This window comes from Pygoscelis adeliae, unplaced genomic scaffold, assembly GCF_000699105.1.
Source record: "Pygoscelis adeliae isolate BGI_AS28 unplaced genomic scaffold, ASM69910v1 Scaffold272, whole genome shotgun sequence".
NCBI classification, from domain to species: domain Eukaryota; kingdom Metazoa; phylum Chordata; class Aves; order Sphenisciformes; family Spheniscidae; genus Pygoscelis; species Pygoscelis adeliae.
Window position 1 is genome coordinate 793,096 of NW_008824282.1, and position 23,311 is coordinate 816,406.

Below are 23,311 nucleotides of genomic sequence, written 5' to 3' on the forward strand. Positions count from 1 at the left end.
TCAGGCATGTTGACCGCACCACTCAGCTTGGGGTCATCTGCAAACTTGCTGAGGGTGCACTCGATCCCACTGTCTATGTCATCGATGAAGATCTTGAACAGTACCGGTCCCAATACGGACCCCTGCGGGACGCCATTCGTCACCAACCTCCATCTGGACATTGAGCCGTTGACCACTACCCTCTGGATGCGACCATCTAACCAATTCCTCACCCACCGGACGGTCCACCCATCAAATCCATACCTCTCCAGTTTAGAGAGAGGGATGTTGTGGGGGACCGTGTCAAAGGCCTTACAGAGGTCCAGATAAACAACATCTGTAGCCCTTCCCGTGTCCACTGATGTAGTCACTCCATCATAGAAGGCCACCAGGTTGGTCAGACAGGACTTGCCCTTGGTGAAGCCATGCTGGCTGTCTCGAATCACCTCCCTGTCCTCCATGTGCCTTAGCATAGCTTCCAGAAGGATCTGTTCCATGATCTTCCCAGGCACAGAGGTGAGAGTGACTGGCCTGTAGTTCCCCAGGTCTTCCTTTTTTCCCTTTTCAAAAATGGGAGTTATGTTTCTGCTTTTCCAGTCAGTGGGAACTTCACCAGACTGCCACGACTTCTTGAATATGATGGATAGTGGCTTCGCAACTTCATCCACCAGTTCCTTCAGGATCCACGGATTGATCTCATCTGGTCCCATGGAGTTGTGCACCTTCAGGTGCCTTAGATGGTCTTGAACCTGATCTTCTCCCACAGTGGGCAGCTCTTCATTCTCCCAGTCCCCTCCTTTGCCGCCTGTGACTTGGGCAGTGAGGCTTGAGCACTTATATCACAATAATTAATTAACAGACTATGAAACAGCATCTTTTCATGCAAGAAGGTGCTGTGAAAACAAACACAAGAGAGACTCTGAATGTTTCTGGCACAGTTCTGGTAATGTCCTGATACAGGTCTAGCATTCAAGGCAATTGCCAGACTATTATTTGTCTCATTCTTAAGTGCCAACAGTGACTGTTGAAGGGGACTTCTAATGCCATCAGCCAGCTGATGAGACATTCAAAACTCAAACTGAGGCATTGAAACCTCGGTTTGAGTTTTTCCCAGCAGATTACTATCCTCTATTGTGTTTGGGCAGGATGGCTTCCAGGGAATTGTTTCCTTAGGCTTCAGGCGATTTTCATCCTTTTGTTTCCCTCTGTTTATTCCCTCTGGATAAAAAATCAGTTACTATGTTTAAAACATTTGGGTTTAGATATCTGTTGTTCTAGGAACCTACCATTTCAGATGACAGCTGGATCATATGTATAAACCTTACATGACTTTTCTTACTGTGTAAGAAAACCTTTCTTCTTTTAGTGATGCCAGCAGCTTTCTATCCTTAGTACTGCAACTGAAAGAAAGTGGCTTTACCCGCATCCTCTTCCAATGTGCAAGTGTTAAGGCAGCGCCACAATCCTCTGTGCTGCTGCATGATATTGCAGAGGCTGCGTTTGTGGGCCAGCATAAGGAGGCTGTGCTCCCCTAATGCCTATCCTTTCCAAAGATGTTGTGTCTTTCCCTTACCAGGACAGGTCTTTGAAAGGAAGATTACAAACAGTTGTTTTCGCCAGTAAGTAGAGGTAACTCCATCCTCCATTCTGCACATCAGACAGAAAATTCAGACAGACCCTTGTTTCCTATGGTTAACCATAGGCAGCTGTAGTGTCAACGTGCTAACCTAAGGCTCTTTCAAACTGTTGCCTCTTCTGGACCCTTTTTAAATCATCATCTCATGTAATACAGATAATGCCTAGCTCAGCCTTCTGAATTTCATTTCAGGAGTAGGCATGTGTGCCCCTACTGGTCTAGGCTTAAGGTCTTCAGCCATCAGGTTTTCTCAAGGTCTGAAGAAAGTCTTGTAGCAGAGGTACAGTCTGTACTGGCAGGTTTCTGTCATGGCAGCTTTACTGAGCCTGGGAAACACTGTACTGGAAGCTGCTAAAGCTTGCTTATATGGCTCTAGCCGCATCTCTGCTTGGGGCTTTGCTGGCATATTTTTCTGTCTCCATGGTATGATTTTGTTATTCTCCAGCCAGCTCAATATGCCAGAAAAACTTTGAAGTCTAGACCATACATTAACTTTACTATAAGTTCTTTGATATCAGAAATATCATACCATCAACTATTCTTTAAAAATTCTTCCTTTTGCTTATTCAGTCACCAAGGTCAAATTCACTGCAAATTGTACTTGAACTGAACAAACCAACAGGGAATTTACTTCTTTGATTTTCTTGTTTCTCTCATCATCAGAGAAGCCTTGAAGACTAAACACCTTTCTACAGCTAGAGAAATGTGCTTGTGGTAGCTAATAGTAAATTATATTAATAATTAAAATTATTAATATACTATATAACTTGATGCCGATGAATACGCCACATACTCACTTTTGGTTACCAAAACATTCTGTTTAGTAATTAAATAATTTGACTAAAGAGTTAAGGCAAATCCCAGTCCATACAAAGTCCTAACCCCAGGGGCAAAAGGTCTTGACTTCACTGAGAATGAGATCAATCTCTTAGTTCAATAAAGTTTCAGAAAAAGGTATTCTTTTAAATGTTTAGTTAAAAATAATCTTTTGTAAGTAAAGTGGTATTATACAGTATCAGCAAATCTATACATCTTAATATTACTTTTTCTGGTCCTTCTTATTTTTATCTAGAATCTTATCTGTGTATTTGTAAAAACTGGCAAAAAGAAGCTATGATTGAATTTGCCTAGTTTGGCCTTAGTAACAAGGCAAGAAGTATTTCCTAAAGTCTGCAGAATAAGAAAGAGACAGAGAGGGCATGCGGTACAGTTTTTATTTCAGAGTAGCAGCTCCTGGTATAGTTCTGAAGGTTATGATAAGTACTTCTTTATTTATTTTTAATGGGTTGATTAATATTTTCCACCCTTTGTTGCCTCTTAGCGCTCATGTTGGTATGCATGAGCAGGCCTATGACTATATTTCCATGACTAACTGATGCTTCTCTTGGTCAGTATGACTTCATAGAGGAAAGGGAAAAGGTTTGCTATCTCTGTTTATCCTACCTCTCACAAAGAAGTCTTCAATATGAATCTACCGACTTAAATATGGTAGGTATGCATGATTCATATGGAAAGACCAAGGCGGGTTTATTTTTTTAATATATAAATGGCCTGATTGCATTTTGAGTTACAGTCATCTTTCTTAAGAGCTGTTTCTGTCTGTTCCCTGAGCTGGTTTACACACAACTGCCTGCCTTCTCCTTTCCTGAAGTGGTCTATATGCAAATGCCAATTGTTAGCTAGTCTAAAAGTTCCACTTTAAATTACACAAACTACCAATTGTCTTAGAGGTTTTCTTCTGCTCCGTGGATGCTAATATATACATGCTCTACTCTGCTCCCTGTTTTCAATGGCATTGCATGAGGAGGGACAGATTCTGCATAACAGATGTGGATAGACCAGTATTCTGTAACTGAGTTCAACTGCTGGGGGTGACTTCAAAGAATCGTGGTCAAATTCAGTTCTGGAGTTCATCAGAAATTTCAAATGCTTTTCCAAGGTACCAGAAAGAACAAAATCCATTAAGTCTGTAAAACAGCCACAAATCTTGTAAGAAAGCTTTTTTTAACTGCAAGATATCAAATAATTTTGTTCCTAGTCTGTTATGTTTTTGTGTACAAAGAACTGCCATATGCCTTCAATTAACATAATTTTGATTTTAGATTAAAACAACAAAATAAGGAACAATGCAAAGTTTCCATGAAAGATCACAATATCTGTATCTTCTTTGTCTTTAGTGAACTATGCAAGAAAGTAAGTGCCTCTGTCTTTTCTTTATTTAAATAGGAAATATAATAGAAACATTCCAAAGCTTAAATATTGTTTTTGAATTTGCACTTAAGTGAGGAGAAATTTCAGGTTACAGCTATCCACCTTCCTGAACTGTTTCATTCTACCTCACTTGAAATCTATAGTGTAAATCTTAAAATAGAAACAGAAACAGAAAACAAATTAGTTTTCTGAAAGTTGTGACATCCATTCCTTGTTTTCTGATGGTAAAAGAGTCATGCTAGATATAAAAATAGTAATGTTTATATCCCTGTCAGAATTTCTACCCTCCCTTCTGCCTAAATGGGAATGATTATAACCAGAATGTTTCCACTTTGTGCCTTTTCCAGATGTGGCTGTCAGAGGAAGAAAATGACAAGAGACAAGCGTTATTTTATGCCCTGAGTATACCACTTTAGGACTGTTTACAGAAAGCTAAACTCTTCATGTTAGGGAGAGAAAATAGCTACAGAAGCCAATTAAAGAATCAAACTGCTTTCTTAAAATGTACCAGCAGCTTAACAAAGTCCACTAAAGTATGACTTTCAGGAGGACATGAGCAATTGTTATTTGAAATGCCAACTAAACCACCAAAGCTTTCTAGTCCTATTATGACATTCTTCCTAATTAAAGTTTATGATCTATTGGGGTATAATCTTCATTATTTATGAATGGCAAGATGTGATTTATAGCCACACTGGTAACCATTTAGGTAGAAAGCTGCTTTGTTTGAAACAATAGGAAAGACAAAAAAATATACAAGTTCTCTTCAAGGGATTGAAGGATTGTGCATCTATTGCAGACCATTGCTCTGTTGTCCTAGCTTTCATTTTATAAAGAACAGCTGTACTCTTACTTACAGAACAAAATAATAGCTTTGTATTGTAACGGCAGGTTTTGAAAATGCAAATAACATATAACCTTTACTGATCAGAAAATCTGGTATTATCCTAGAATAATGGACAGGACTGGAAAGAACTTTTACTCATTTTTCTTTATCTTTCTTTATTCACTATGCTGCAGTGGATGACTGACTGCAGCCACGATTTTAGAGGAAGATAGTATCTTTTTTAAGAGCAACTTCTATGGGTAGAAGAAACAGTCAAGGCTTTGGGCATGCAGATTCTTAAACAGAAACAACAATTTCTAAGCAATAGTAGAATTTAAAACTGGTCTGAATTTAAATTGTGTTAAGCAGACAATTTGAAAGAAACAGTGGTTGTTGGCATTGGAGCAGTAGGAGATGTTAGTGTGGAGAGAGATATCATATGGTTATCTCCAACAAGACCAAAGAGACATCCAGGTAATTACTGGCCACTGAACACCAAAAGGATGACTGGAGGTGTTGGAGTATATCCTGTGTCATAAAACCAATGTCTGCAATCAGTATGCACCTTACAGTGCCCAGCAGAACTTTCTTCTGAAGGCTGACTGTACCATTGAAGTGTGTCTCCACTAAGGAGAAAAGTGAATGAGAAGTCATAGTTGTAATAGTTGTTTTGTGAAATGTATTCTTTCATCAGTAACCGGATGTTTCAGTATAAAATCAAAAGAAACTGGGTTTACAGCATCAGTGTTAGCTCCATTGCTAACATCTTCCCTATGCTACAGACACATTTTCTCCCAAATCTTCTGAATTACATTATCAAGTACTTACTTTGTTGCTTGCATTGCAGACCTGAAGAAGGGCTTATGCATCTGGGAGACAGACCGTTTTTTTTCCAAATTATCATTTAGTTCTATTGAAAAACCACTGCTTCTTCCTGAGTTTTGCCTTATTAAAAGAGTTGTTTTGTCCACAGAGGATTTGGTCCAAAGCCCAGTGAAGTTAAAGGACACTGTTTTAAGTCAAAGTAATGATTGAGATCTGTATCAAGCTTGCAGTGAGCTAAATTAAATCCAGTATTTTTGGAAAAAATATTGTACTTGTTTGCTAGATTCCTATCAGGACACAAGCTGAATTTGCCTTTGTAATCTGTTTTACCATCTTAGATACTTCCATTTATCACTGTGTATTTAAACTTCCTGCAATCATACCATTTTTAGCCAATAACAGTGTAGTTATTTGCTTTCTTTTGCTATTTTCATATGCCTCTCCTGACTCTAAGCTCTTGCATAGTTTAAAATTCATAGCTAAAATTACAAAGCTTCTTTTATCCACTTATTCAATTATCCTGATATTGGAATGCCTATTAAGAGCAATAAAACTAATACTGCAGACCCTGAGACTCCATCTTGACTATCCTCGTATCTACATTTTCACTAGCTAAGAGCCCATGCTTCTCCCAAGTACACTTTTAAAATTGCAGCTTATCATATTCAGTTGCATGCACTGAACCTGATAGAACTGAGTTCTTATTAGAATAAGCAGGAGGAATTTGCACTATAACTTTTTATGCACTCTTAAAGCGCTGCAAAACTTCCTCCAACCTAATGACTAATCCATGTTCTTAAGAATAGCTGTTGTTTTAGGATAAGAAAATTACATAAATGGTTGAGAAAGCTATCATATCCCTCTGTATTTCAACTCTCCTTCCACAAAATAGGAATAGTAATATAATTCATAGTATGGCAGGAAGGCTAATATCAGATGTGTGACAGTGGTACCATATAAACATACAAACCAAAGGAATTGAATTTTTGTGTCATATCAACATCCACAAGGAAAGTACTGTGTATAGTCAAAGTCTAATCCAGTTTCTGCCAATGCTATTGATGATACTTTCAGCAGCAACTGGATGAAAATCTTGATGAAACTCCATCTGACTCTTTCAACAGATGCATTTTGGTAGAGATGGCTAAAAATAACAGTTTTTATGCCCACATTCAAATTAGCTTAGTATGCTTGCATGGGAACATCAACACAATCACAATAGCATGGGATTTCTCACAGCTGCAAACCCATCCAGGAAACAGGGTCTTTTTTTCAGGTAGTAAATTGATGCTACTTTCTCTTCTGTGGTTACATTTCTACCTGGGTGGAACTCAAATTCAAACAGTATATATTTAGATTTAGGTGTCTAACTAACTGAACTCAGTATGAAGGCTTCTAGTATAGCCAGAGGAGCTGAATGGTTCAATCCACGTAGCCACAAATTTTTGTCAAATGCCATTTATGATACACGTAGGTTTTCCATGAGACACCCAGCTGTCAGTCCAGAAGGGCAGAGAATTCCTATGGATCTTGTGTCACATCTGCCTAGCCCTGTATGGTTATTTAAGATATCCCCACATGTCTCAGTTGGCACTTGATGTTTGTGTTCAGGACACTGAATCAAGCCCGTGCTCAAAACAGTCAAAGACATTTTAAGACCTGTTCAGCTCTGCCTGAAGCAAACTTCTACATCTGGTCAGCTGAATTTCTTTCTAGACTTACTGGCAATTACAAGAGCTTAGATACCTATCTTGCATGTAGATGCCTGTACTTAGACGTCTAAATACGGGTAGGTACCTACAACCTGCCATCTGAATGACTCTCTTATGTTCACCATTCTTGATTATAATATGGATGTGACCTAAAAGGATAAACTGCTGAAGTATAGAGAGTGAAAAGACACATCCTGGCAGGAATTTTTGGTGTGGTCTTTCTCAAAGCCCCCCAGAAGCTGGGGCAGCAAATGGTAAGAAGGTACCTACTGCAGCCTAAACTCTGGTCAGTAAGAAACAACTGAAATAGTAAGATCAGGACCCTGAGTGATACAACAGGTGAAGCTGCTCATACAGGTTATTGTAAAGAATTCTTTCCATATTCAAGTCCAATCCTACGTAGGAAAAGCAATTTCTCTAGTCATATTACAAGCAGAACTAGTAGTGGGATTGCTGTTATGGAAGATGCAGGCAGTCTGTGAGTGATCATAAGTGACTGTCTGAGCTACCATAGCTTCATTAAATGGTTTAAGACAGTATGGGTGAGGTAGGTAGGAATGCAGAAAGTTAGTTGGTATTATTATAAAGGCAGCATTGGAGTGTGATTAAAAGCAAATTTCTACTGAGAAGTAGTGCTACTTCAGTCTTCAACTTTCCCAGATAAATAAATCAGGCCTAAAAGAAAATGTGTTTTCTTGCATGGTAAAAAATAACTATAGTACTGTCAGTCATGCTATGCTGTTTATTCTCTGTGGCAATGGCATACTGTTGACACACCTTCTGTTCTGTGTCTGCTGCTTAATATACTTCAGACCTGCAAATTTAAATCCTACTGACATTCTTTGAAAATAAAATGAAACCACTTACAACACAAGTTTCTAAATAATTCTGCCCTCATATTTCAGACCAAATGTAGCTAGAGTTAAAAAGAAAACACTACTAAGCTTCTATCAGAAAATGTGTATCAAAGGTATAAGAAGTTTTGAAAACTATGGCAAAAACTGACTTGGATGGGATATATTTTGGCAGGAAGGGCTTTGGGTTTACATTTTATACCTTTAAGATGCTCAATCACATTGAACAAAGGTGTGCTTAATACAGAGTGACTCTCATTTCAGTTAAAATATGAATGAATTTCTGAGGTTCCTTTGTTCTTCAATAGATGTAAGTGACAGCCCATGCAGTTCTACGTTTTTTGTCCTTGTCATGAAAGTGCCGAGACAAATATACTTTGAAAGTTTGGAAAAGAATGCAAAAACCAAATAATGATAATTTCATCTAATAACTATTTTTTCTGAATGAAATGTTCTCTCCTATATCATAAAACCCCATTATTAAATTGAAATAAAGAAAGAGAAGGAAGAATATTTTGCCAAATAAGGATTAAAATTTACTATTTTGAAAACAGATTACTGAGAACTGTGCATTTCTTCCCAAGTTCCTATTATATAATTTTTCTGTGTGTGCTTTAGAATAGATAAACTCAAACAGCAGCCAGATTTTGTGCCAGGAATGCTTGTGGCACCAGTTATTTTTGAGAATTTACTTTGGGATCTTTTATGTGGATGTTATATAGAACATTTCAGTGTCTGGGGAAATTTGAAATCACAATGGAACTAATTAAGAATTAAAAGATAAAAAAAAAAAAAAAAAGAAAAATAATTAAACTATTAGTTTGATTTCTGGGCCAGCTAGGAAATCAGTAAATTATCTTTCTATAAACAGAAGGATAGAGCTGACCTATTCATTTATTAGGATAAGTACTCTGAGCCAACATTTATTACAAATACAAGGGGCAATCTTCTTCTGATTTAGACCAATCTAATTCCACAGAACTCAGCTGAACTCCTTCCATAAGGACAGGTACGTGCTCATTAGCAAGTTATAGTCCTCACACAGCCCAGACTTACTGATTTGGACTGTTGCAAATGCCATCATCTGAGAGCAATTCAAAGAAGCTTGGCAGGGTGCAATGGGATCCATGAGAATTCAGAACACTTGGAAAACATGAGAGATACTGGTTTTGGTTTTGATCAGACATTATCAATTCAACACACACTTCCTAAGCAATTATTATGTGCAAACAGCATATTCTGCTTTTTTAGTTTTTGTTCAGGATTGCTGTGGATTTCAAGGAGTGTCAAGATGGAGAATTTCACCTTAGGAGACTGACACAATTTCAGAGTTGTGAAGTTAGAATTGGAGTCAAGGCTGTTCAGCTCAAGCATTTAAAAAACTCCATTTGACGATTGGCAATGGAGAAGATTATAAGAGCTGGCAGAAAAGCAGACTTAGCAACAGCATTATCTGTGCAGAACATTTGGCAATGAGTCCACACCCAGAGCCAGGCACTGGGGATGCTCCAGTGGGGAAGGTTACATGGAGAAGCTGAGAAACCATCCAGAGGAAAGTGTGGCAGGGATATCCATGAAAAAGACTGGAGCATCAGTTTCTAAATCTGGGATAGGATATGTGTCCAAACATAGTCTTCCACTGTGCAGAGAAGTACACCTAGGCCAGTTGTCCAGGTGTACTTTACAGATAATGGAGAGAAAAGGGTAGTTCTATTGCAGAAGTCATCTGCAGGAGGATGTCCATGTAAGTTAGACAGACAGCTCTCTGAAGTGCCTGTTTCTCTGCACTGAATAAAAAGGGAACCTAGACAGCCAGATCAGATTACAGAGCTTTCACTGAAGACTCCTAAAGTTAGGTGTGGTGGATTTTTGCCTAGCATCTGCTGAAGCTGTGCTGGTATTTCAAAGGGGCTTCAAATGATGTTCAGGGTATGTGGTGGTCATAGCAAGGGAAGCAGTGGAAGTGCTAAGTATCTGCCTCTGTATGCCAGTCAATAAATGCAGAACAGTTCAGATTTTGTGAAAATTAGTGAAATTAAATGGCTTTTCTGAAATAATAATTACATTTCATTTTTCTGAAATGTCTAGAAAGAGAAGATAAAAGGTGGTATCACTGGACAGTGGGTGAACACTGTTTCTGTAGTGTTCTCCCTTGTCTCCTCTGGCATGCTGGGCAGTCTATGATCTCATACAGGGTAATGCAACCTTCTTGAGTATAAGAAGCTGCACACTTTTACATCTAATGTGAATTTGAGCCTCCATACCAGACCCTTTTCTTTTAATTGCTTCAGGTGGAAAGGGATGAGCAATTGCATATAGCCACTGTTCCTATGGCAACTATCTCCTCAACACCTATGTGCATAGCACATTTTCTTCTCATTTAGCCCTCTCATTCAGAAGAAAATACCAATTGTTGCTGGTGTGATGCCATACAACTGGAACAAAACTGTCCTGTAGAATTCTTTAACATTCAATACAACAGCCTTGTGCTCTGCTTCATAGCTTAACTTTTTTTCTGAAACACACTGATTGCCTGGGTTTTTTGGTCTATGGCTACATTACACCTAAGGAGTGTGCATCTTTCTACCTGGCTCTTTGTGCCCTATCTAGATATACAGTGATCCCACAGAATAAGTACAGCCTTTGCTTTTATCTGTGCTCTCTCTCCCATGAGAAACTTTTAAATCTCTTTAAAAGATCAAACTCAGACCACTAATTATTCCATGAAGTGCTCATTGCCCTTCCAGTGGGAAAATCTGTCACCTCCACACTCTGCAGTTACTGCTTGCTAACGGTCCCGGTCAGGTTGAACTAGAAAAATTAGCAAATTTTGTACTTGTTTGTTTTGGCCACATCAGGGCTGCAACATCTCTTTAATCTTTGCAGAGTTTCTCTGACTGCAGAAACTCATTGTTCAGACCCACTGAGCAATATATATTAACTCCCATGGCTCAGTATAGAATTACATTCGGGATCTATTATTGTTTTGACAGTTTCTTTCCCTGTCAGACATGTGGACACTAGAAATTGCATAGAGTGTTGATAAATAGTCTGGAAAGATTGTTTGGAAACTTTTTTAGTCTATACATTCATAAGGTGTTTGGGTAATTATTTCTTTTTCTTTGGATCACAAGTCATTCCTGAATAAATCAAAATCTCTGCGAGTGTATTAGATATTCACAGAGTATTGACAAAAGTGAAGATGAACAGTTTGTCTGTTCTTGTAGGACAATATTGCTTGGTCTTTGTAACTCCCAAATTAATGATAAAATAGAGATAACAAATGGCAAATAAAGCAGGTTCAATATTAGAGTGTGCTATCTAGAAAGGCCTATAATCTGGATTTGCTTTCCTGAAAAAGCTTGAGAAAAGATATGTGGTTTTTAAATATAGAAAATAATTACCATTTCTTTCACTAACATCTGTGAAAGCGCAGCTACCCTTCTGCAGACTACAGAGATTCACAAGTTACATTAAAATTAAGCTATCCAGACTGAGCAGTCTAGATTTCACAGTGTAAAATTTCATGGACTTTGCTCTTTAAAGCTAACAGTTCACATTAGAGATTTAAAAGCACCCTCACGAGGATTAACTTTTCCCAGCACTGCCAAATTGCAGGCACTGTGATCCTACTGCAGGGGAAAGGTTTTAGGTACCTTAATCCTGCCTCCTGGCCTCCGGTTGCAGCGTTGATAGTTTTTACATCTCCAGCTCCATGGGGCATCATGGCTTCTCATTTGCTCCTCCAGAGCAGCAGAGCTGTGCTTCAGTGGGGAATGGCTATGACATCTCATTCTTCTCTCTCCAGTGCAACCCAAGGCTGGCCAAGACCCATGAGTTGATCCAACACGAGGGGTCCTTCTGCCCTTACCAGTTCTTCTGATTGCCAAAATACCTTTCTGTCAGTTTTTCAGAGTCTTTGTGCAGCTCTGCTATTGTTTACTGCTTAATTTGACCATAAGCTCTGCAACACATGGACTTTCAGTGAGAGGAAAAACAGGCTTATACATGGGCTTAGATGTAACCAGCTTCATGGCCCACATATTCTTCATTCATATTGCTGTTATTAGCACAGGGGTCACACATGCTTACTGCAAGCACACCGTCCTTGGAAAGAAATGAGTGCCAGCTATCTCCTAGTGGACTGTGTAGAGCGCTTGGCCATTTCCAGAACTAATCCATTCAAATCATAGTTGCACAACCACGATTCAGACTTTTGCTCTTAGAGCATGATGGAGCCTATATCTCCACCTGCAAGCAAAACAGCTAGTAGATAACCTGAGCGTAACTGCCTGTGCAGGCATGCTTGGGGTCCTGATTACAGGGTGGGACCTCCCTCTCTCCACGGAGTGTGCTCAACTTATTGTGAGTTGTTGCCTTCCAAAATGAAAAATTACATAGTCTGTTAAACCTAATTCTCACAACAATCATCCCATACCTATCACCTACTCTTGGCAGCCACAGAATAAGAGCAGGACAAGGCAGGGACTCTTGTGTCTGGCATACCAAATATGATTTTCAATTTTATTTTTTTAATTTAAAAAAAATATAATTGGGGGAGGTATGTCCTTTGATATATGGGTAAAAAGTTGTTCACAAATCCTCAATGAATATTTATCCAAATACTGTATTTGTACACATCTATGAAGAAAATGCCTGCCTTGGACAAAGAGGAAAAGGAGGTGATTTGTAACTTGAAGCAATACATCTCATTAGACTAGCTAGGATAGCTGGTAAAAAACAGTTGAGCTTTGGGCACAGAAGTCATTCTTCAGGATTTTGGGAGAAAGATCAGTGCCCGTATTTGTATTTATTTTAACTCTCATTTGTGTGATGAATGATTTCATCTTCCATTTGCTTTATATCTAGTCAGTAAATCTTGTGTTTATGAAGACATAAGCACCATGAACCACTTTGACACTCTCCGTTTCCTTCATCCGAAGCAGTAGCATTATCTAAAATAAACGGGCTGTCTAGCTAAGGAAGGAGACATAACGAGTATTTTCGCAAGCCTGCCTGCATTTCTGTGAAGCTACCTCAAGGCGTGAAAGCAGGAGGGGAAGGGGAGGAGGGCCTGCGGCGGACGTTGCTGGAACAGCCAGTGTCCAGCGAGATCCAGCTGTGTAAATGTGACAAATGCAAAAGAGATATGAAGAGGTGAAGGTGAAACTGTGTTTGTGCCAATAGAGTGAAAAAAGAATTGCTTGGCGCAACTTGTGTTGAGACTGTGGGTTATAGCTTGTGTGCTGAAGAAGCATGTGCCTTCTCACATGCTTTTTGTACTCATTTGAGATACAGGGTGACTGCACTTAAAAATAAGTACACAATGTACTCTGTATGTTGTCCTTTCCACAAGACAAATGTTCGTGTTCTCCTCAAAGGACCCAGTTCTAGTCCGTAATCACAGATTCTTCCACAACATTAAACTCTTGATTAATATGTGTACTGTTAGATTTCCATCAATTCTGAATTTGGAAATTCAGTCATCCTCTGGCATAATCCTTCATTCTTATCAAATTTCTTTTTTTAGAGTCTCCCAATAGTGCATTACTATCATTATTTATCTACCAGCATTTGTGGGAGGAAAGGCAACAGTAATATCCCCTCCTAGAAAAAAGGGAAACTGAGGCACAGACCATTGGTTAGACTTCCCTGCATTGTGTCTTTTGACTTCATGCTCACACAGCTCTTCCCTTCGTGTTATTAAGATCCCCTCCTCCCTGGTAAAGGGCAAAACTCTTGTTGTTTTTTCTCTAGAGCCCCATAATTTTGCTTGAGTGAGCAAATAGAGGTCTACTTAAAGCTTGCTCTGTTTTCCAGCTGGTTTGCCCCATATGAGCTGCAGGAACAGGTACTGGAGCTCTTACATTGCAGTCAGCCAGGACAGATGATAAGGACAGGTTAACCTCTGTCCTTGGGCTCACAGAAACGTTATGAAAACCACTGTGTTCTTATCTCTTCCTTCTATTTTCTCCCATTAGCACTATTCTTTCCCACAGAAGCACAAAAGGTAGCACCTTTTTGGCTTTCCTTTGATAATTTTATTATTGCCCTCCTCAGTAAGAATTCATTTTTCCCTATTTTCTTCAAACTAACTAAGTACAGGAACCTCACCACCAACCTGGACATGTGGAGTCTGTCTCAACAATAGAAAACACATTATATAAAATAGCTTCCTAGATTTCTTGCAGAAACCTCAGTTCAGGTCAGTGCTTTTCAGCAGTTGCTACTGCAGCAAAAAGAAAAGAGCAGGCAAAAGAAAAGCAGTTTTACCTCAATGCTGCACTTTGGGAACTTGCTTCCTTGCTCTTCTTGCTGCTGGTCCCATCACTCTCCTCAGCCAGCATTCAGGTTCCATTTAATGCATGTACTGTGGGCTAATAAATAGTTGATGTTTTTCTAGTGAAATGACATAAATTAAAAAAAGGATTTGTGAGATCTATGCACAGTGATTCCAAATTCTTCTGCTGTATTTTAAAAATTGAATGACAAGTGATCCAAGTAAAATGGATATTTAACTTGCTTCCCTTCCTATGCTGCTGATCAGGTGCAAAGGTGGGGCTAAAACCCTTTGGGATACAGAGACATCCAACAGTCTCAGACACTGTAACAGACATTTAGGTCCTTGCATGCACATTGTTCTCTTGTAAGAGGGAATTCTCTTTGGTACTCAATGTTTAGTTTTCCTCATTTGCTTTTTACTTCTTTTAGCAGACTGATTTTCACAGCTGTAAAGAGCAGACTTTTTGGCCAAGCAGAACTAACACAGTAACTGTTTAACTAATTTCCATCTGGAAGCTACCCTTTTAGTATTAGGGCTACATCAGCTAATACATTTAATTGGAAGGCTAAGTCCTTTGGCTGATCTGTTTGGTTTGGATTTAGTCACTGATGATAATTTGTATGGGTATAAGAAGAGAAAATTTCAAAGGGAAAGCACTGAGATTAGCCATAATCCATCAAACAGCTAGATAAACATTTGCTGAATATGGATATTTGAGATGCAAAACTAATATTAATACAGCAGCAAGGTGCAATGAAATAACCATACAAAAATTCTAATGCCAGCATTTACCAAACAGAAAAATTATAAAACATACAACAACACAGGAAAGTGCAAAAGGCAAGAACAATCAATAATTGTAGAAACCACAGCTCTTCTTTATCTTCTTTAGCTTGTGTTTCTGTGACCCTTTCTGCTCTACCAGTGAACCTGTGCTTGGCTTTCTTCCACACAGTCCAGTGCCTTCTTCAAGCCTGCCTTGATTACGGTAGTCCTGCATGAATTCCCACACAAAATGTACAAGAGTATTACATTCATTCTTAAGTCCTCCTCCTCCCTCCTCTGTAGCCATAATAGTTACAGAAATCAACAGAATGCTGGTAACTGAGTAAACATTAAAAGCAAACCATTAATGCTGCAAATGAATGTTACAAGGATCAGAAATACCTCACTGAGCAACTCATTACAGTATGTATGTGTGGGTTTGAATGCAGGTCCTCTTGTCTCCTATTATTTGTTATTGTTATAGCCCTTTTACATCTTATCTATAATAAGCTCTGTAACCTCTCCTCCTGGGGCAGGGAACTTATCTTTCCCTGTGTTGGTAATGGTATGTTGGTATTGTGCCCTGTGTTATTCCTCCCTTTCTAATGGGAACTAAAGGTGGAAAGATATTTCCTGTACCCAGTTCTATGCCACTGCTAACTTGACTTTGAATCGGTTGTATTTTGTTATTAGCAAATAAATATCAAAACTGAAGACTAATCTCAAACAAGTGAAGCATCTGGACTCCACTGGCACACATGCACACCTTGGTTCTGGAAAAGTGCAAATCAGATCTCCCTTAGGTTACTGGAGGACAGGGTATACTGTTCCCTGAATAAATTAGCTCTGCTGAGCTGTGCTGCCTGCAGCTACAGTGCTGCTGCTGTCTCTACACTATACTGCAAACAAGTAGAGACTTACTTTAAGGCCAAAAGGGGTTATCTAGTCAGATCTCCCAAAAAGCAGAAACCATAGAATTGTAGAGTAATTTAGATTGAAAGGCTGGAAGAGACCTCAGGAGGTCGTCTTGTGCAGCCCCCTGTTCAAAGCAGGACTAGTTTAGATTAAGTTGCACAGGGCCTCATGAATTAATTTCCATGTCAGTGGAAACTGATTAACTTAAAAATTCCAGGAGTGGAAAATTGACTATGATTCTTATTAAACTCTTTCTGTAACCAATTGCCACCACTGTTTTTAGAAAAGTCTCATTTTTAGCCTGTATTTGACTAGCTTTATCACCCTCTCTTCTTTTAATTCTGATTTCTCATTTAGATATTAGCTGGCAGTTGCTGTCATCACATAACTTTTTTTGATAAAACCAACCAGATTGAGCTCCATGGATCTGTCACTGTATTATGTTTTCCATGTTGCAATTGCTTTTGTAACCTTGCTCTGAGCTTTCTCTAATTTATTAACACACAGATAACAAAACAACTGTCCAGTCCTGAGCAAGAGAGCTGGACAGAATATTCCTAGTCACAGCACCAAATACAGAGCAAATGTATGTCTTTGCTACCTACAGACAAGATTCCCCTTTTTATTTATCCAAGGATATTGATAGCACTTTTGGAAATGACATCTTAATGGTGGCTTATATCCAAGTTAGCTGTCTGCCATGAACCCCAATTTACTCTTCCCCAGGAAAGCCATCCACATCCTGCAAGAGTATTTCTAGGTATGGGACTGCCCATCTAGACATAATGATCTTGTGGTCCTATGAATTTGTTTGTGACTTTCTTATAAAATGATTCAATTACCCTAAAGAGCGCTCTTCACTAATTACATCACTTAGACAGTCTTTGTGTCATCTGCAAAATTGGTCAGCAGAGATTTGATGTTTTCTTCCAGACCATTTGTAAAATGTGATAATTATCTCAGAACCAGGAAGAGGGCTTTCAGGGTCTCACTAAAGAAAACACCAGATCATTGATGATTCTCTGTTTTCATTTATAGTTTAAGAATTAATCTGTTTGCTATTATTTTATTTAATAAGTGCAATACTGATATTTTATTTTTTCTCCTTTCTTAATCAAAATGCCAGAAGGTACCAAATGAAATGTTTTACAAAAGTTGAACTGTATTGCATTCATATTAATTTGGTGGCCAGATGTAAATGTCAGAGTTGAGGCCACCTACGTGGGAGAATCGTCTCTCCACATACTACCAGTATGTGCAGTGCGAACTATCATTTGAAAAACTCTGATTATAAGAGCATTTTGTCCCTGGGAGTTTTTCAGTTGCTCAGGCTAGGAGCCTTTATAATAACATGTAAGATTATTCTCCAGTTATGAATTTCCAGATGGACTGCTCTCTTGCACAAATATTAAAATCTGCCCACAGTTGAACTGCACTGTGGCATTTCACTGCTTATAAAGAAGAAGAGAAGATTAATTTCTTTTTTTTTTTCTTGTTTGCTTTATGTTTTCCTTAAAAGTTTATCTTAAATGAAGGAAGAGAAATATTTACAACTGCAATGGAACAATGGCTCGGAACTAAGGAAGGGAAAGTTTAGGTTAGGCTGTAGTAAGAAGTTCTTAACTCCAATAGCCTTGGACTCCAAAAGAAGTTGTTTGAGACAGCATGATGGAAGATTTCCATAAACTGTGCAGGTGAGACACGCTGGAGAACCATCTTATAAAGAACACAATCTGGTAAAAGTTGAATACTAGGCAATCATTACCTTTTTATATAACCTTTCTTTTTCTAGCACTTTATTAGTGACTCAAAGGGGTATCTAAAATTGAAAGAAATTTAACAACCCTACATATGTAAGAAGAGATTTCCACCACAATACAGATCCTATTGAGAATGACAGCTCAGTGGACAAATCCAGGTCTACTTTTATATTAGTTATATTTATAGTTAAACAGGAGCATTCAGATGCTGAATTCTTGAAAGTTTGACCCATACAATACAGCCCCTTGAGAGTGTCCTAAGTATTCACTGGCCTTTTGAATTGCCAGTATACCGAAGATAAACAAAAGGATGGGGGAAATGAAGGTGAGACATTCTGTGATTTCTTGAAAGAGCCAAAAGGCAGTACCAGAGAAGTCAGGAGTTCCTCGCTTTACTCTTACCAATTCTCCGCTAAACACAAAATACGTAAGTATGGAAATATTTAATTCACTTTGGTACTGAATTCTATTCACCTATTCTAAGAAATAAGTGGTGTTTATTTAACAAACGAATAAAGTTTCCTATTTAAATGAGAAATTAAACATGCTCTGTGGCATGAAACAGTTATACCATATAAAATAAGCCAGGAACTGGATAGCACTTGTTCTGAAACAAGTCCATTTTATGTAGTGAAAATGCTGCAGATTTACTCTAGTGGAAAAGTGTTCAGTCTGATCTGCTTAATATCTGGAGTTACCACTTCCCATATTACAAGCATTTATGTCTTCTTTCTTGCCACATTCATATTTAACTGTTGCAGTTCTCTGCCAGACGAACATATATCTGAACTGAAGGGAAAAAAAATTTTGTAGGTCAGATAACTTTTAGGTATTAGTTACTTTCCTGATTTTAGAGGAGTTACAGTAATATTTGGCCTGCTGTGTGCAGGATCCACTATTAGCAGTGCCAAAAGTACTAATTCCCTGAAGCTACACCCTCTTCTGTGACTGTGACATATGTCCAGGATTGAAGAAAGAGTAAAACTAGTCCCCCTAGTGTACTGTTGTTGTAAAATATTTAGGTCTCTAATCTCCTGAAGTTTGTCTATGGGTTAATTGCTAAGTCTTCTCTATCTTTCACATGTTTTTACTACACTGAGTATAATTCTTGGTGAAGGACATTTCTCTTGGTCATTTTTCTTAGGACTATAGACTTCTGGGATCAAAAAAATTCCACCTGATAATGCAACAATTCTTTCAGAATGCAAGATAACAACTAGATAATATTTTGCTCCTGTTTATCAAAGCTTATAAGAACCATCTTGGTATCTGTTGAAGTTATTAACATCTGTATTTTTATTATAAAATTTAATTTTACATCTGTGTATATCCATCAGTTTTCATTATATATTTGTGAATAACATTTCCATTGCTTTGGAAAATCCACTTTTTAGTTAAAAAATGATCAGATCAGATAGGCAATAATTATTGGAAAGAGTCATTAATCAAAATTTCTTCTGGGAGATGACTCTAAAATAATTTATAGTCAATATAATTTTGGTATTTTTATAGTGTTTGAGATTTATTGCCTGAATTATATTTATAATAAATTATTATGTTGTGCTCAGAGCATCAAAGACAATGGAGTTTTATGCAACTGCATTGAACATAGTGCTGCAGAATATCACTGACTCTTCACTCCAGTGAAGAGTCACTAAGCCTTGGAGGGAGACTGTGAGGAAAATGTAAATGAACCAGTACCAAATCAGACCCAAATTTCTACATGGAAGTTTACAATAGGACATTTAGCAAAAGAAGTTTGCACTAGAAAGGCCACGTGCAGCATTAGTATTTCAGAAAATATTTAGCATTTATCTGGAATGTAGCTGCCTGTATCCAGGAGTTGTTTGTGTAGAGGACCGTGGAAGAATCTACACTGAGAAAAAGATACTTATGAATCTGAAGAAAAGGCAGATATAATCTGGGGAAAAGTTTGGGTTTGGCCTAGGAAGGAGCCTGTAAAGGGGAAATTCAGTTTTCATGATGTATGTGCACAGTGTAATGTAGCATACTGGTCTGACTCCTAGCTTCTCACCTCTGCTAGTAACCACTTCAGACTACCCTGCTTCACCCTGAGTAGTCTATGGCTGGTAGTCTACAGCTTAGTCGTAGGGCTTTTTTCCTGTGAAGTAGGAAGAAGAGGGATTGAGCCTAGGCCACCAGGTGAAGGATTGTCAATAGGTCTCTCACATACCAAGCCCTCCATCCACCGAGCTTGGGTATAAATGGGCTGAGGAAACATCACCTTCGCCTATGTTTTGAAAAAAAGTAGCTTCTCTACTGGATTTTGAATGGGACTGGTCTCAATAGACTCACCCTCAGAATGCCCTCAGACCACACTCTGCATGGAGGACTGAAGGACGTTGAAGAATGCCTAGCTGGTAGATCCCAGCAAGTTGTGGTCGTAAGTTAAGCAGGAGCTATTCACAATTGCCATACCCAGGAGGACATAGATACCTCTAGAAATTTCTTCTAAAAATCTGAACTGCCTACAGACTTCACACTCCTCCACAAGCTGTGGGATTTTGTGGATCTAAGTTTGCATTTTAGGCATCTAAATCCTGTCACCTGAAGTCCTGCTTTAACCAGCTAAATCTTCCTATAGATTTAGCACAATACCTAACTAAATACTCCCTAAATGAAAAGAAATTTAAAAAATCAGTACCACCTATCAAGAAGGAGGAATGGAGCAAGCAAAAGTTTGGTCACTGTTTATCATTGAAAGTATAATTAATCCTAAGATACGTCTCCTAAAACAAGGGATGAGAAGAGATTCTGTAGGGAGCAGCCACAGGGAAGTATGAGCACATGCTTCTGGAGTGATTACTACACTATCAGAATACACATTTTGGAAAATTTGCAAGGAACTTCATGCTGTTGCAATGAAGAAGAACCTCCCCTGTTGTCCACATACTGAGTTACCAGCAATGTAAATCCTCACTTGTATTAGGATCAAGTGATGGAATTCAAGAAACAACAGTTTAAAATAGAGAATATGATGGAGCAGGAGAGATGTGTGTCTTGCCTAGAGAGGGGATTTGCAGGGGCAACTTTGAAAGCAGGTAATTTGCAGCCCTTCACTTGTTATCTGTTAAATGCCACTTAGTATTTTCATAGCAGTATTGCTTTATTCAAGCATATTTCAAGTCAAATATTTAAAATATCTAAAAAAACTCGCCACTTTCAGGATGTTCTTTGTGCATTTTGATAATTGGCAGGTGGAAAACTCTCTATGTGTAGCACTTGATATTATGGCATAGAAAAGAGATTATTTTTCTCTGGGACACAGTTGTAGAAAGATACAAAATAAACAGATGGAAACATCCTAATGCTATTTATGTTTGTTTTCTCAAGATTAATTTGTGAAGGTTAAAGGGCAAGTTATTCCCAAATAAATTTTCCAGTAATTTATTTGTAGAAATATCGTGTCCTCCCTGGAAGATGAGATTTGGATTTAGATCATACAGTAACTCTTTCTGCCTGCCTGTCTCTGTTAGATAATAAATGGGAATTCCAACCACCACAAATTGCTGTTAGAAGATATTTTGCTTTAAAACTCGTTCAAATATGCTTTTGCTATGTATCATTTCTACAAGCAGCATGTTTCCCTAAGCCATCTGAAACTTCTGTCATCACACACAGAAAATGGCACATGAAGGTTTTGGCATAGTCACTTTTAGGGTGGAAGCTGCCTGCTAATCTTCCCCTCTAAGTTCACCCTAGTTAGCACAGCTCAGTATACTATATATGTATACAGACCCTGAGCTCTGTCTTGGATGTGTTTCAGATTAACTCCCATGGAATCCCAAGCAATCTTTCTGGAAGAAGATTTTGCAGTGAAGAATCAAATTCATCATATTAGAAGAGGACATTTTGAAAATTAAGGGTACATTTCAACAAACAAGGCTGTCAGTTTTGGCCCTGAAGCTTGAGCCTTAGTTTTTCAGCCCAGTGATAGGGATTGTTTGATTTAGAAGAAAGTCTGCATGCCAACACCTTGGAGATGAAGAACTGAAGTCTCCTTTCTTGGTATGTTACCTAACAATCCTTTGCATCAAATTGTGCTATGCTGTCTGCTCTGATGCTGTGCCAGATCCTTGGCTGTTATAAATCACTCTTATGAAATTCATCCATTCTTGTCATCTGAGGTTCTGACTCTGATGACTTCTGCTCTCCTCCTATTTAAGGTTAAGAAAATATCTCTCCAAGTTGTACAGCCAAAATTCATGTCTTTTGAAAACAAAGCTGATAAACTTCCCCTGTTAGAGCAACAAGCCAATGGCTGGGAAAGAAAGAAAGAGCATACATTTTGAAGAATTATTAAATGCAACCTAGGATACCTGGTTTACAGGCTTTTCTTTTAACCAAGGTTTCAGGAGTATGTGAATAGCAACTCATTTATACTTCTCAGAGACAAGCAGGGCAAAACTAAACAAACATTCAACCTGAACATGGTATAGATCATATTAGGAGAGAGTGAGCAACGAACTCCTTAGAGAATTCTCCTTTTCAGCTGGTGTTTGTGGCTAAACTGAAATGAATGCAATGCAGAAGTGTAATACAAAGAGTAACTGTGTGAAAAAAGAGAAGCGTGTGTGACAGGTTGCACATAACCCTGTAAAAAAGACAAAGATTGAATTTGGTTCTTAATCAGCTGCCTGTGAACCTGCTGAAACCACTAGGGTTGCCTGGGGATAAGTGAAATACAAACCTGATCCATTTGGTTTGCTACAGCCTCTGGCAGTGTAAATGTAATTTCAACTAAATCAGAACAGTAGCAATTTATCCTTAGCAGGCAAAGATGAAAGACATGACTCAAGGAGAAATGAACCAGTAACATGTTTTGGAGCAAGAGGATATCTTTGGCTGATTGAATTCCAAAAGAAAAAGGAATGTAATTTGCTCCCCATTTTGTAGCAGCTGAGGGCAGTTCTATGTGAAAATGGTAGCTGTAAAAGGGCCCTCCTGCTACATTATGCATTTCCTTTCTTTGCTATGGCAATCACAGATATGGCTCTTAAAATGGAAATTTGAGTTCCAGCTTCTTGAGATCCATTTACTCTTCTGCCAAAGCCAAAGAACAGCCTTGATGCCTATTCATTGGTCATGGAATTCCTTTGGCTGGGAAACAGGTTCTGCTCTGAAGGAGCAACTGGTACAAAGACTGGAGATGGTAATTCCTTGCACACCCTGGGCCACTGCTCTTTGTGTTCCCTCGAACAGAAACATGAAAGGCTAAGAGGAGGAAGCCTAAAGGGCCTAGGAGGGGGCCTAAGGAATTCTTTCTAGCTAGATCTCCCAGCTCCCACACTTCAGCTTCTAATCAGCAAATGCACTTTCACATACTGATGAAAGCACATTAGAAATTACATAGTCTGGATCAATGTTGTCTTTAGACCTAAATGGTTCCTGTGGATATACCAAGAACAACTGCTAACTACTTCCAGCTCATCTGTTCCATGCTACATTTACCTGGTTGGCAGGTAAGTACAGGGAAAAAAAAAGCTTTTTATTGCTTATCAAAAAAGTGGGAGCACTGCTACCT